The sequence below is a fragment of the Triturus cristatus genome, chromosome 10 (genome assembly GCF_964204655.1).
Source record: "Triturus cristatus chromosome 10, aTriCri1.1, whole genome shotgun sequence".
In the NCBI taxonomy this organism is placed as follows: Eukaryota; Metazoa; Chordata; class Amphibia; order Caudata; family Salamandridae; genus Triturus; species Triturus cristatus.
This window is the reverse complement of record NC_140593.1, coordinates 1,146,108,902-1,146,121,836: the sequence shown is the minus strand read 5'-3', so window position 1 is coordinate 1,146,121,836 and position 12,935 is coordinate 1,146,108,902. Positions and strand designations below refer to the sequence as shown.

General features: G+C 50.9%; 1 long non-coding RNA gene across 1 annotated transcript in view; it reads left to right on the top strand.

Annotated features, from left to right (window-relative positions):
• The window catches only part of LOC146796785 (uncharacterized), a 496,917-nt gene that overhangs the window by 235,134 nt on the left and 248,848 nt on the right, over positions 1-12,935 (top strand). The gene's annotated exons all lie outside the window — the stretch shown is intronic.

Sequence of the window (12,935 nt, the reverse complement as noted above, 5' to 3'; positions counted from 1 at the left end):
CTTCTCCCAACGGTGCAGTTTGACTCCCAGAGGGGAAGCCTTGAACAGGGCGCCCGGGCCGTCTCGCCGCTCTCCCCGGCCTGGCTAGGGTTCGGAAGCTGGGCCCGGGGCTCGTGCTCCGTCTCAGTGTCCCAGGGTGTGGGAGCCCCCCGTCCTGCAAGCCAGCCGAGGGTCCGGGCACTGGGGACAAGGGTCCACCGGGGCCTGGGGAGGCTCTCCCCGGCCTGGCTAGGGTTCGGAAGCTGGGACCGGGCCCGGGGCTCATGCTGCGCCCCAGGGTGCCAGGGAGCGGGAGCCCCCCATCCTGGAAGCCAGCCAAGGGTCTGGGCGCTGGTAACGGGGGTCCACCAGGGCCCGAGGAGGCTCTCCCCAGCCTGGCTAGGGTTTGGAAGCTGGGACCGGGCCCGGGGCTCGTGCTGCTTCCCAGGGTCCCAGGGTGCGGGAGCCCCAAGTCCTGGAAGCCAGACGAGGGTCCGGGAGCTGGTGACGGGGGTCCACCGGGGCCCAGGGAGGCTCTCCCTGGCCTGGCTAGGATAGGATAGGATACGTATTTGTAGAGCGCAGCGAATGCCGAAGCGTCTTGGCGCTAGTACCACACAAAGGGGAGAAGAAATCCTCAGATACCAACCTCTTGAAAGAGCCGTGTCTTTAACATTTTTCTGAAGGTCTGATGGTTATATATAGATTTGAGAGAGTGGGGGAGCTTATTCCAGAGTCCGGCGGCACGAAACAAGAAGGCTCTGCCGCCCCATCTGGTTTTCCTGATCCGATTGATCTTGATGAGACCCTGAGTGCTGGATCTTAACACTCGGCCAGCGGTATAAGGAGTGAACAGCCTCTGAACATCACTAGCCCCGCCTCCGAAGACAGCTTTGTGTACGAGGCAAATAGCTTTGAAATCTATACGCAGACGGACCGGAAGCCAGTGTAGTGCCATGATACCCTCTGAGATTGATCGATCTCTTGGGACATCCAGCAATAGCCTTGCTGCTGCGTTTTGGAGAGTCTGTAGCCTTCCTATCTGCGCTTTGTTTGCCCCTAGTAGCAAAGCGTTGCAGTAGTCCAGCCTAGAAAGGACAAGACCCACTACAACCGCTTTGTGCATTTCTGCGCAGATGTAAGGAAAAATCTTACGCAGCGTCCTTATAAGGAAGGAACAGGACGATGCAAGGCTGTTGACATGAGCCGAAAAATTCAGCTGATTATCAAATATCATGCCCAAGTTTCTTACTTTGGGCACGGGGCAGGGACACTCCCCAGCCTCTGCCGGCCACCAGGATCTATTCCACAAGGGACTGCCATGGCCAAACTCGATAATCTCGGTTTTCTCTGTATACATACATGTAGTACATAATTTCTGATAGACACCCATGAAATTTAAGGGCTAGGTCAGTAGAATGTTTCGCCGCAGAAACTATGAGCTGAGAATCATCAGCATAGGAAACTAACTGGAATCCGTGCTTCCTGACAAGTTTCGCCAAGGGAGTCACATAGATGTTGAACAGCGTGGGCGACAGTGCTGAACCCTGAGGAACACCACACGGCAGCTGAAAACTATCCGACTGTATCCCATCCCAAAGTAAGCATTGCTCTCTTCCCTCCAAAAAGGAGGAAAGGAGGGACAGTGCCGTCCCTTGAATGCCTGCCTCCTGAAGCCTCTGGATTAACACCGTAATATTTACGGTGTCGAAGGCAGTAGATAGATCTAGCATTACCAAAACTGCCTTACCTCCCTTATCCACAATACTGCGGATCTCCTCCGCCGCCACCATAAGGGCTGACTCAGTGGAATGCTGTGCCCGAAAACCGTGTTGGCTTGAATCAAGAATATTGTGGGTAGCCAGATATTCTGTCAAGGTTCTATTTAGCTCCCTTTCCATAATTTTAGCTGCAAAAGGGAGAGCGGCGATTGAGCGATAATTCTTGAGTATGAGAGGGTCTAAAGAAAGTTTCTTTAATAACGGTCTGACAATTGCACTCTTCCAGCTTCTCGGGTATATACCAGACTCCATGACCTGATTTATCAGGACACATAGTTCTTCAGCAATCAGGTCCGGCGCAAGGTGCAAGACAAGGGGGGGGGCAAGGATCTTTAGGTGAGCCTGATTTCATCAGAGTGATCAGACTGCGAGTTTCCTCTTTTGTGATAGGAGGGAAAGTGCTGAGGCCAGGGCTGTCCGCCCCAGTAGATGTTAATATCTGACTGTGACTATCTGGACTGGGATGCAGATTTAAGAAGTCCCTATATATTACCTGCACCTTCTCTTGAAAAAACCGGGCAAGTTTCTGGCACATTTCCAGGTTTGGCCGATAGATGCTATCTGACAGTGGTTTGGAAAGAGCCGTAATAGTTTTGAAAAGCTCTTTGGTTGAGTTCCCTGCGTCCTTGATCTTGGTCTCAAAAAATGACCTTTTGGCGGATATAATTGCCTCTCTATAAACTGATAGAGCATGGTTATAACTGGCCTTTTTGTCAGTGCTATAGTCGACTCTCCAGAGGCGCTCAGCCCTTCTACAGGTGCTCTTCAGGACCTTAAGCTTACTATTGTACCAGGGGGCAGATGGCTTAGTTCTGCTTGAACCAAGGCGTTTGACAGGCACTACTTCCTCAGCCGCCTCCGCGAGCCATTTGTCAAAAAGCAGTGCTGCCTCAGAGTTATCGCTGCTAAGGAGGGGGCGTGAATGACCCAGAACAGCAATATTGTTCGTGAAGATACCATCTAGGGTGTGACCCATTATATGGGTCAGACCAGTGACCACTTGGTTAAAGCCGAGGGCCGTTAGATTATCCAGCAGTAAGGCAACCTCTGGTTGATCACTAAGTTCTAGATGGTAGTTAAAGTCGCCCAGAAGAATAAAAGGGTGAGGATCCATTCGGGATTCCAGATGGCTCATAAGCTTTGAGGGGAAGGAGGATTTAGGCCCAGGTGGTCGATAGATTAAAGAACCTTGCAATTTGAAAACATTTCCCAAATATATATTAAAGTAGAGTGCCTCTGCTGGGAGATCAAGATATGTTTCCACTCGCAGATTAAGATGTACTTTATGGGCCACCGCTATCCCCCCGCCCCTCTTGCCTATCCTATCTTGAGAGAAGGCCACATTGCCGCTTGGTAGAGCAGTATTCCAGTCTGGACCTGATGTATTATCTAGGCTTTGAAAGCTGGGCCCGGGGCTCGTGCTCCGTCCGGCGGGCCCCGGGGTGCGGAAGCCCCCTGTCCTGCAAGCCAGCCGAGGGTCCGGGCGCTGGGGAAGGGTGTCCACCGGGTCCCGGGGAGGCTCTCCCCGGCCTGGCCAGGGAACGTAAGCTGGGACAGGGCCCGGGGCTCGTGCTCCGTCCGGGAGCAGGGGTGGCTGGCGTTATCCGCTACGCTGGCGTAGCAGAGTTTTCTTCCCACCCCTAAAATTAAGCCGACGCGGAGACTCAAACCTGGATCCCCAGCTCCGAAGTCAGCAGCTCTGGCCATTATGCCACATCCTCTCTAGTTAGTAGTTTTTTCTGTTTTAGGCAGGACTAACAGGGGAAATGGGCTGATGGAAGCGGCCCCCTGACAAGCGCCCTGGTACTTTTATTTTTATTTTACAAATTAACCATTGCCGGGTAGTAGTCCAACTCAAGTAATCGGGGACCAGATGTACAAAGGTTTTAAATAGCGATATCGAAATTGTGCTTTACACCGAATCACAATTTGGAGATTGCTATTCTGAACTTGACATGACTCACATTTGCAATTTTACCGATTTCCTGTTATTGAATCGGTAGATAGTGAATCAGTACTTAGGAATCGCAAATTGTGAAAGCCGCATTTGGATGCAGCTTGATAACTTCACATTGAAGAAGTGCTTAGATGCAGGCTCATCAGCGTTCTGTAAGACACAGGAAGGGATGGTTTGACTGCAGTGCTCTCTTGAAGGCTATGTTTGGGTTGCAAATATCTGATGATCAAGGGTGTCCAGCGGAGAATCTGAAAAGGATTTTGGTGGCAGGAGGAGAACATTTTAATTCAGTGAAAAAGGGGAGATGCTGACTGAAGAGTGTGTGCATCGCAATGAAGAGCTATTTGAATATGGAAGGCCACAGCGGAGAACTTTATATCAATAGGAGTGACAGAGCGCACCGTACCTGAAATTTGCCAAGGATGGTATGATTTGCAGGAAAGCACAAAGAAGGTCACATATCGTCTTGCAGAGGCACGTGGTAGGGATGGAAGAACCTCAAAAAAGCCAGCACTAACACCTATGGAAACTCTCATGGCGTCTACTCCTCAGACGGAGAATGTTATTGGTTTATCCACCATCAATCTATCCAAACCACCAACTACTTCTCAAGGTTAGGTTTTTTATTACTTTGCAATGTACCATCATAAGTTTTTCTAAAAAGAAATTCCATTGAAATGATTTTTTTTTAAACTCTGATGCATTATGGGCGTTGTAGTGCATACATTACAGTATAACATTTCCTGAGACTTCTCCCTCTAACTTACATTTCCATTGAAACCATCATTAAAATGAATAGCCAAGATATATTTACTTCACATATTGAAAGTAAAAAAGGTAACGTTTCAAATCCTACAAAGTAATATCCCTCACAGTTATAGCACCCCACAGACAGCACAAAGGTGAGCAAGAGGCCACTCTGGAAAGTCCCTGTGACATGGAGGAAGCCACAGAATTGCCATAAAGAAGCCCCACCCAGAAGCAGAGCTGCAGTTTCTCCTCTGCCAGATTTCAACAATATGTCTAAGGACCTACCACAGCCAGGGAAACATCACAAACACTTTTGAGGGGCTGAAGGCTTGTGCGGCATGGGCGTTCGGCATTGGCGTTCTGCTACAGCAAGAAATCAAGGACTCCCTACACCTGAAGATGTTTCTGAAACCTCACACTTTTTTTGCTGCTGAGAGGACTCAATGCTCTTTGTGCAGTGCCTGTAAAATAAAAACATTAAAAGTGTCACTAGACAGTTAATGACAATGAATCATACCAAATCACACTTATAAGACGGGCAGGAGAAGTTGAGACTGCAGAGGAGGGGCAAAAAATCACTTGCCAGAATTCTGAGACGCTTACATAGTTTGGAAGTACATTAGTCACCACCTCGCAGCAAAATCATATTGGAGGCACAGACATCACCAACATATGTTGCATTTAGATTCTTTTAGCAGGTCAGTTCTCCATCTGGCTACTGCTACATTATCACAGCACGCTGTCAATATTCAAACGGAGATGAGACACGGTTGTAGGGATGCGACACATGACCTACTTCAATGTTACAACAGCATTAGCACAAATGCAAACCGCCAATGCTTCTTTACCTGCGGATATAGGGGAAGGTGAGGAGGTTACTACTTGACCTCTCCGCAGCCTTCAACACCGTTTCCCACAGCTCCCTCATCACAAGACTCCACAACTCCGGAATAGATGGTCCAGACCTGAGTTTGATGGCCTCCTTCCTCTCAGACCGGACCCAGAGAATCAGGCTTCCACCCTACACCACTGAACCCAAGAACCCCATCTGTGGAGTCCCTCAAGGATCATGACTGAGCCCTACCCTCTTCAACGTCTACATGGCACTGCTCGCCCAGGTCATTAGATCCCACTGAATCAACATTATATCCTGTGCAGCCAACACCCAGCTCATCCTCTCCGACAACACCACCCCCACCAGGACCAACATCAACACCTGCCTGTCCAACTTAGCTAACTGGATGAAACAGAACTGCCTAACGCTCAACACAAATAAAACGGAAGTCCTGATCTTTGGCTCTCCAGGGGACTCCTCTTGGTGACCAACAGATCTGGGTCTTATGCCCACCCTCACCAACCACACCAAAAACCTCAATATAAGGGAGGATGACAGACTCTCAATGACCAAATAAGTGAACGCCGTCACCTCCTCCTGCTTCTTCATCCTACGCATGATCCACAAAGTATTCAACTGGCTCCCAACCGACACCAGATGCAGAGTCAACCAGACCCTCATCACCAGCAGACTAGACTATGGCAATGCACTCTACGCCGGCATCATGAATCAACTCTTACAAAGACTCAAGACCACCCAGAACATCGCTGGCCAAACTTATCCTAAACATTCCCCGCAATGCATGCATCATGCCCCACCTCTGAGAAATACACTGGCAACCAATCCAGAAGCAATGCAGATTCAAACTGCTCAACCAGCATGCAAAGCTCTCCACAACATCGAACCTGCTTACCTCACACATCACCTAATATTTCCTCCAACACACCAGGCAACTGCACTCAGCCTCACTCCTCCTCGTGCAAATACCCTGCATCCACAAGAGCAAGTCATGAGGACGCTATTTTTCCTATATAGCTGCCAAATCCTGGAATGTCCTTCCACACCACAACAGGACCTTCCCCTTCTTTCTCCAATTCCACAAGAATATGAAGTCCTGGATATTCGACTAGGAGTGTGAAAGGCCTACTCCAGCGCCTGGATACCCCTTGGGTGATAAGTGCGCTCTACAAATCTTCATACCTTAACATTTGAAGACTTGGTTGGCTATCTGTGTAATCCTAGATGCACATGCCGACCTACATCTAGCACTGATGTGTCGGGTACTCCACAACCTCCTATAATGAGACAACTAATGCAAGTAGAGGCAGAAGAAAGCACTAGTATTATGTTGGTTTAGTGCTACTGTTTTTTATTTGTTTTGTTAACGTAACTTAAAGCAAATATGTTGTTATACTTTGACAGATTTACTTCTTGATGAGAAAAAGTAGATACATTCTTAAACCTCAGTAAAAGGTATGTTTTTGGGCATGGCACAACAACGATGCTGTCTCGAGTTTGATGTGCATACTTTGCTATTACCTTAAAAGTAATGTGATGTTATATCTAAACGACGTGCTCTGCCTTCACCAGCACAAGAGGCATCTTGAGATATTATGGGAAGTGATATTTCATTATCTATATCCGCGTCTGTTAGACCTGTCAGCCCTAGGGTGGTCTTTCCCTGTGTTTTTGCCCTTGCCTCATTTTTTCCACCCTCTTTTTCGTTGGCCTTAGGTCTCCGAGCGCCTTTCCATTGCTAATCAATGTTAAGGTGCAGGTGCTCTTCTCCCCCATATGGCTGCCACAGGCCCCTGCTACTGTGGAGTGGCCTTATTAGTAGCACCGTAGTTGCCAGGAGCTGGCTGAGACCCTACAACATTGTTGCGACACCAGCCCGCCTTTTTTCGCCCATAGCTAGAGTGGGGAAGCTCCTGGAGCTTGCTGGAACCTTCTAGAATAAGGGTGGGGTCTGCTTTTGCCGCCTTAGAGAGTGGTCACCTGACCTAGGGATACTTAAGGAAAGGAGGGAAACTTTTCAGTCAGTTGGGGCGACGCAGACCTGGGGGAACCTACGCAGGAGTTTTAGGCGGTAGGGCCTAGTCAGGGACCTATGTCACTGGAAGTGACAGGGCTTAGGTGCTGCCTTTTAAGTTGAGTGAGGGATCCTGAACTAGCCCACTGATCTGGCCCAGCGGGAGGGGAACCCAGGGACAACCTACCAAGCTTGACTAAGAACTCTTTTCAGTCACCAACTCAACCTATCCCCCCCCCCCCCCCCCCCCCATCAAGAAACTAGCTACCAAGGGCGCAGGAACCAACAAGCGCCAAAGAAGACCTACTAAACCTACCACCGAACTGCTGGGGGATCGACCAGGTAACAGCGCTGTTTCACCCCTGCGCTCCCTGGCCCCACCTGGGATCCCCCCACCCTTTACCCAAGTACCACCGTCGTGTGGCATTGCCCCTCCGGCCTGTCCGGCCTGTAACTGGCGCGATCGCCCGTGCTGGGCACCGGGGAACACTGGGCACGAAAACGACACCCCAAAGGACTTGGGGGCATATGTATGAAAGGAAAAATGAGTCGCAAATGCTGCGAATCGCAAAAAACAGCGTTTGCGACTGATTTTTCGCTATTTCATATGTATGACACACTTCCACACAGAAAAATAAGAAATCGCTAAATTAGCGATTTCTTAGGCTGCGAAACATGAAAACAGCTAATTTCCATGCGAAAACTTAATTTGCGATTTCTTAGCTTAGCGAAAATCGCTATCAAGAAATCGCAAGCTAAGAAATCGCAAACACATGTATGAAAAAAATCGCAATTTGCGATTTTACGAAATTCGCAATTTAAGAAATCGCTATTAACACCAATTGCTTGCAGGTGGTAAACTGGTGCAAGGTACAAAAACCAGCCCACAATGCAACAAACACACCCACAATGGCTGCAATGTACGTGATAGCCAGGAGGCTGCGTATTCGGGCCCTTGCTCAGAGGAGAATGAGACAGGAACGTTTATTCAGGCTGCGCATCACTCTGTTCCAGAACACTGAAGAGGACATCTATGACAAGTACAGACTGCACCCACAGACCATAATGGACCTGATTGAGGAGCTGAAACCCCACTTGGAGCACCCTACTCGCAGGACACAAACAATTCCCACACATGTGCAGGTCCCGTGCTCCCTGCACCCCCTGGCGTCAGGGAGTTTTCAACGGGTCATAGCGGAGGTTGGTGGGGTGTCACAGAGTGCACTTTCGCGCTTCTTCCATGCCTTCCTAGATGCAATGCTACTGAGGCTCTCACATCACATTTACTTCCCCACCACCCAACAGGCATTACAGCAAACGATACTGGACTTCTACCAGATTGCACGTTTCCCCCACGTCATTGGCTGCATTGACGGGACCCATGTGGCCATCACACCCCCAGCAGAAACTGAATATGTCTACAGGAATCGGAAATGCTACCATTCCCTCAACATACAGATTGTGTGCAACGCTAAGTATCACATCACAGACATCGTAGCCAAATACCCCGGCAGTACACATGACTCCTTCATCTTCCGACACAGTGGAATACACAGACGTCTGAGTGCTGGAGAGTTTGGGGAGGGGTACCTGCTCGGTAAATACATTGCACACATCAATACATCCACTACATCACTTGAGGGGGGGGGACATTGACTCACCTATTGTGTTTTTTTCCATGCAGGTGACAGTGCCTATGCAGTGCGCGACTTCATCCTGACCCTATACCTGGATCCTGCAAATGCAAGTGAGAGGAGCTACAACAGGGCACACAGATCTACACGCTGCGTCATTGAGCGAACCTTTGGAATCCTGAAGCGCCGCTTCCGGTGCCTGCATAAAAGTGGAGGCGCACTGCAATACAGCCCTGAGACCTGCTGTAAAATCGTGGCAAGCTGTGCAATGCTACTTAACATGGCAATGAGGAAAGGCACCACAATTGATGTGACCGATACAGACACATCGGATGACGAGCACCCTGCTCCCCCTGCCAGACCAGCACCAGGAGTTGGGGCAGCTGCTGGACGCCAGAGACGGACTGAGATCACACGAAACTACTTTTAGGTGAGTATTGAGGAAATGAGACTACAAAGCCTGATGATGTGTCAAGTGTTTAATCACACTTCACATGAAAGAAATTGTAATTATCCCCAGCACATGTTGTACACACAGTGCAGAGAAGGCACAAGTAATAGGGCAAACAGCCTTTTCGGGTAAATGCACCCGTGTTGCAGTCAGTGTCCCCGCAGATGATCACCTCCGTCGGTGCCGTCCAGGGTGAGTGCCCCCCATGGTGCGCCCTTGGCCTGCTACCTGTCTGCCACTGCGGCGTCTTTCACCTGGCAAGGTTGGAGTGATGCTGCTGCGACTCGATGTGTCCTCACTCTCAGCAGAGGCCATTAGTGCGCTGCCACCAGCATTGGTTGTCTGCAGCTGTTCCACATCAGTGGTTACCTGCTCTAGCCCTCGTGCAGTGTCCTGGCAGCAATATGCCATGTCCACCTGCATGGTTACGCTTCTGCGTGTGAGTGCGCTGGTGGTGGTGCAGAGGCGGTTGACTGCCTTTGTATAATTGTGTAGCCGTGCATTGGCACATCGTCCAGCCCTGTCATTGGCAGCTTGGGTGTCCCTCAAAGTGGCACAGAGCTCATGTATTGCCGCTACCATGTTGTGATTGTCCTGATGTATGCGGCCTAGCTGGCGATTTATTGACCGCATTGCCTTGCTTTGCAGGCGCTGTTCCTGCAGCATGCACTGTTCCAAGCCGGAGAACACGGTGACTTCTCCTTCTGTTGCAGTGCTGCTCCTGGGCCTTGACCTGGATATGGCTTGTTCCCTTTGCCTTGGTGTTGGTGCGTCATGACGGGGCATGTCTGTCACACCCTGACTCCCCTCTCTCCTGTCGGTGTCATCGCCTGTTGCTGGGACTTCGTCCTCAAATGGAGGCAGTGGGGGCACATGTGCGCGCTTCCTGCGCTGAATTGGCTGCTGCTCTGTGTCATCGCTGGAGTCCGCAGGGTCTGCAGGCTCCTCTCCCTCTGCGCTGTCTTCTTGTGGCATGCCGTGTGCTGTGGATGTAAAGGGGACTACATGAGTTTGTGTTACTGTCTGCATGTGGCACTCAATAAAGTTACAATTCTTTGATGGCTAACCTCTGACACATTTCCATTCAATGATCCCCAAAACACATATGTTGCATTTAATTGTGATGGTGTCATGGACACACAGTCAGACACAGTACTACGAGTCCCATGATGCATTGCTGGGTGTGCTGTGAGACCTGGGCTGGATTGGCATGTTGGGAGTTTACTATGCGCATTTGGGGGAGTGTGCAAGGGATGGGGAGGAGTGCAGGGTGATTTGGCATGCATCTTACCTTGTCTGCTGGATGAGGGGTCGGAGCTGTCTATTGCAGCCAAACCACCAACGCTCTCAGGCAGGAGGGTAGACTCCACGAGCTCCTCATGGGGGGTTGGCTGCTCTGCAGTGGATGGTCCTCCTCCAGTCTGATTGGCATCCTTGAGTCTGGCTGCCACCCTCTCCTTGGACCTCTGGCGCATATCATACCACCGCTTGCGCAGCTCCTCGATGGTGCGTGTGGTGACTCCAACAGCATTCACCTTGCTCTGTATTTCCAGCCAGATTTTCCTCTTCCTGGCCTCTGGGACTTTGAGTGCCTTCTTCCCAAAGAGGAGCTCATGGCTGCAGACCATCTCCTCAATGAGGACCTCCTGCTCCTTTTCTGAAAACTTGTGTTTTCTCTTTCTTTTTTCTGCATCCTTGCCCTGCTGGTTTTGTTTGGGATCCATTGCTGGTTGCTGTCTCCAGGAAAGCCTCCTCACACTCCACAAGCAGCCTCTGGGTGTGGCTCAGGTGAGCAGGTGCAGGCAATCACTACAGTTTCCTGTTTGTGATGTCATCAGCCTGCACCAGGCTTGCATATTCCCGTTTTTGCGATTTCTTAATTAGCGAATTTCGCTATTAAGAAATCGCAATACGGGATTCTGCGAATTATTTGCGATGTTTAAGTATTCGCAAATGATTAGCGATTTATTTTATACATCCTGTTTAGCGAATCTGAATTTGCGAATCGCAAAATCTCGCAAATTAGGATTCGCTAAAGGGGAGTTCGATACATATGCCCCTAAGTCCTAGGCCCCACGGAACTCACCTCCCGAGGCCGCTGCAGGCTGCGGGGCCCCGCCGACGCCAGCGCGTTCTGGGCCCGACGCTCGTGCCCCCCATTGGCAGCCCTCAACAAGGAGAGGGCCGCCGGAATCCAGCGTATGCCTCGTGAGGCCGTGGGACCCCCAGTGAAGGCCTCGTTGGGCCGAGCAATCTCGTAGAGGCCGCGCTAGGCCTGAAGCCGGAGACTCCCATCACCTGACAGGGGCGGTCTCCCGAGCGCCGCCCCCGCCGCTTTCTCATTGGTTCCCGCAATCGCGCCCCCGCAGGCCGCGCTGCCATTGGCGGCTGCGGGTGCGAGCCTCCGAACCCTTCGAGGAAATCCCCGAGCCCCCGGAAACAGAGGAGGACCCGGGCCGTCTCCTGATCCCCGGCCACACCTGGACCTGCCGGGAGCCCCGCCCAAGTCCCCTCAACCCGGACGCCGCCGGGAGCTACACACGGCTGGCGGGAGGAGCTCTAAGAAGAGCGAGCCCCCCCGCCCGGCCGAGGAGTGCCACACACGACCCGCGAAGGACCGCCAGCACAGGTAACCCCTGTGCGGAGAGAGGCCCTGGACTCGCCCCTCCCCCGGGGAAGTTCTCCTTGAACCTGGTGGGCCCCACTGACCCCGAAGAGGGGGAATAAGCTCGCTCCCGGCCCCCGTGATTCTGGCCCCGTGCAGGGCTAATTAACTCCCAGAGTCGCCGGACATGGTGGGGCACAGAGAGTCCGCCCAAGTTGTCCTGGGGGGAAGAGACAAATACATTGCCCCCCCCCCTTATGGCTCTAATGTACTGCCATGTAGAGCGCCTGAGTTCTTGCCAGTGTAATGCTCTGAGTCCTTGCCACATCTAGCGCCTTGTGTTATTGCCCTGTGTAGCGCTATAATGAAGTGCAATGTCTCTCGCTCTGATGAAATGCCCAGTCTAGCGCTGTAATGGCTTGTAATGTTTAATGCTCTAATTAAGTGCAATGTCTAGCGCTGTAATGACTGGTACTGTTTAATGCTCTAATGAAATGCAATGTTTAGCGCTGTAAGGAAATGCCATGGGTAATGCTCTACTGAGTGGCCATGTGCAGCGCTTTGCGTAAATGCTGTGTTTGACGCTCTCAGGAATCGCCAGGTGCAGCGCTTTGATTCCATGCCATGTTTGATGTTTAAATGAAATGCCAAATCTAGTTCTAATGAAATACTTTGATCCTAATGTTGACCTAGATAAAGCTGATTGGTTTTATTCAACCTACTGGTGTGGTGTCAGTCATTGCGTGCGTTTCCTGTCTCAGTGGATGTGTGTGCTGTATGGTCACTTCACACGTAAGCCTTTGGGTGCCTACCTGCTCGCGCCACGCTACCCCCATAGGGCCTGGTGACCCCTGGTCCTACAGAGTCTGAGTCAATTTCTATATTGGGGAGAACCCTCTTATTTTAATGTT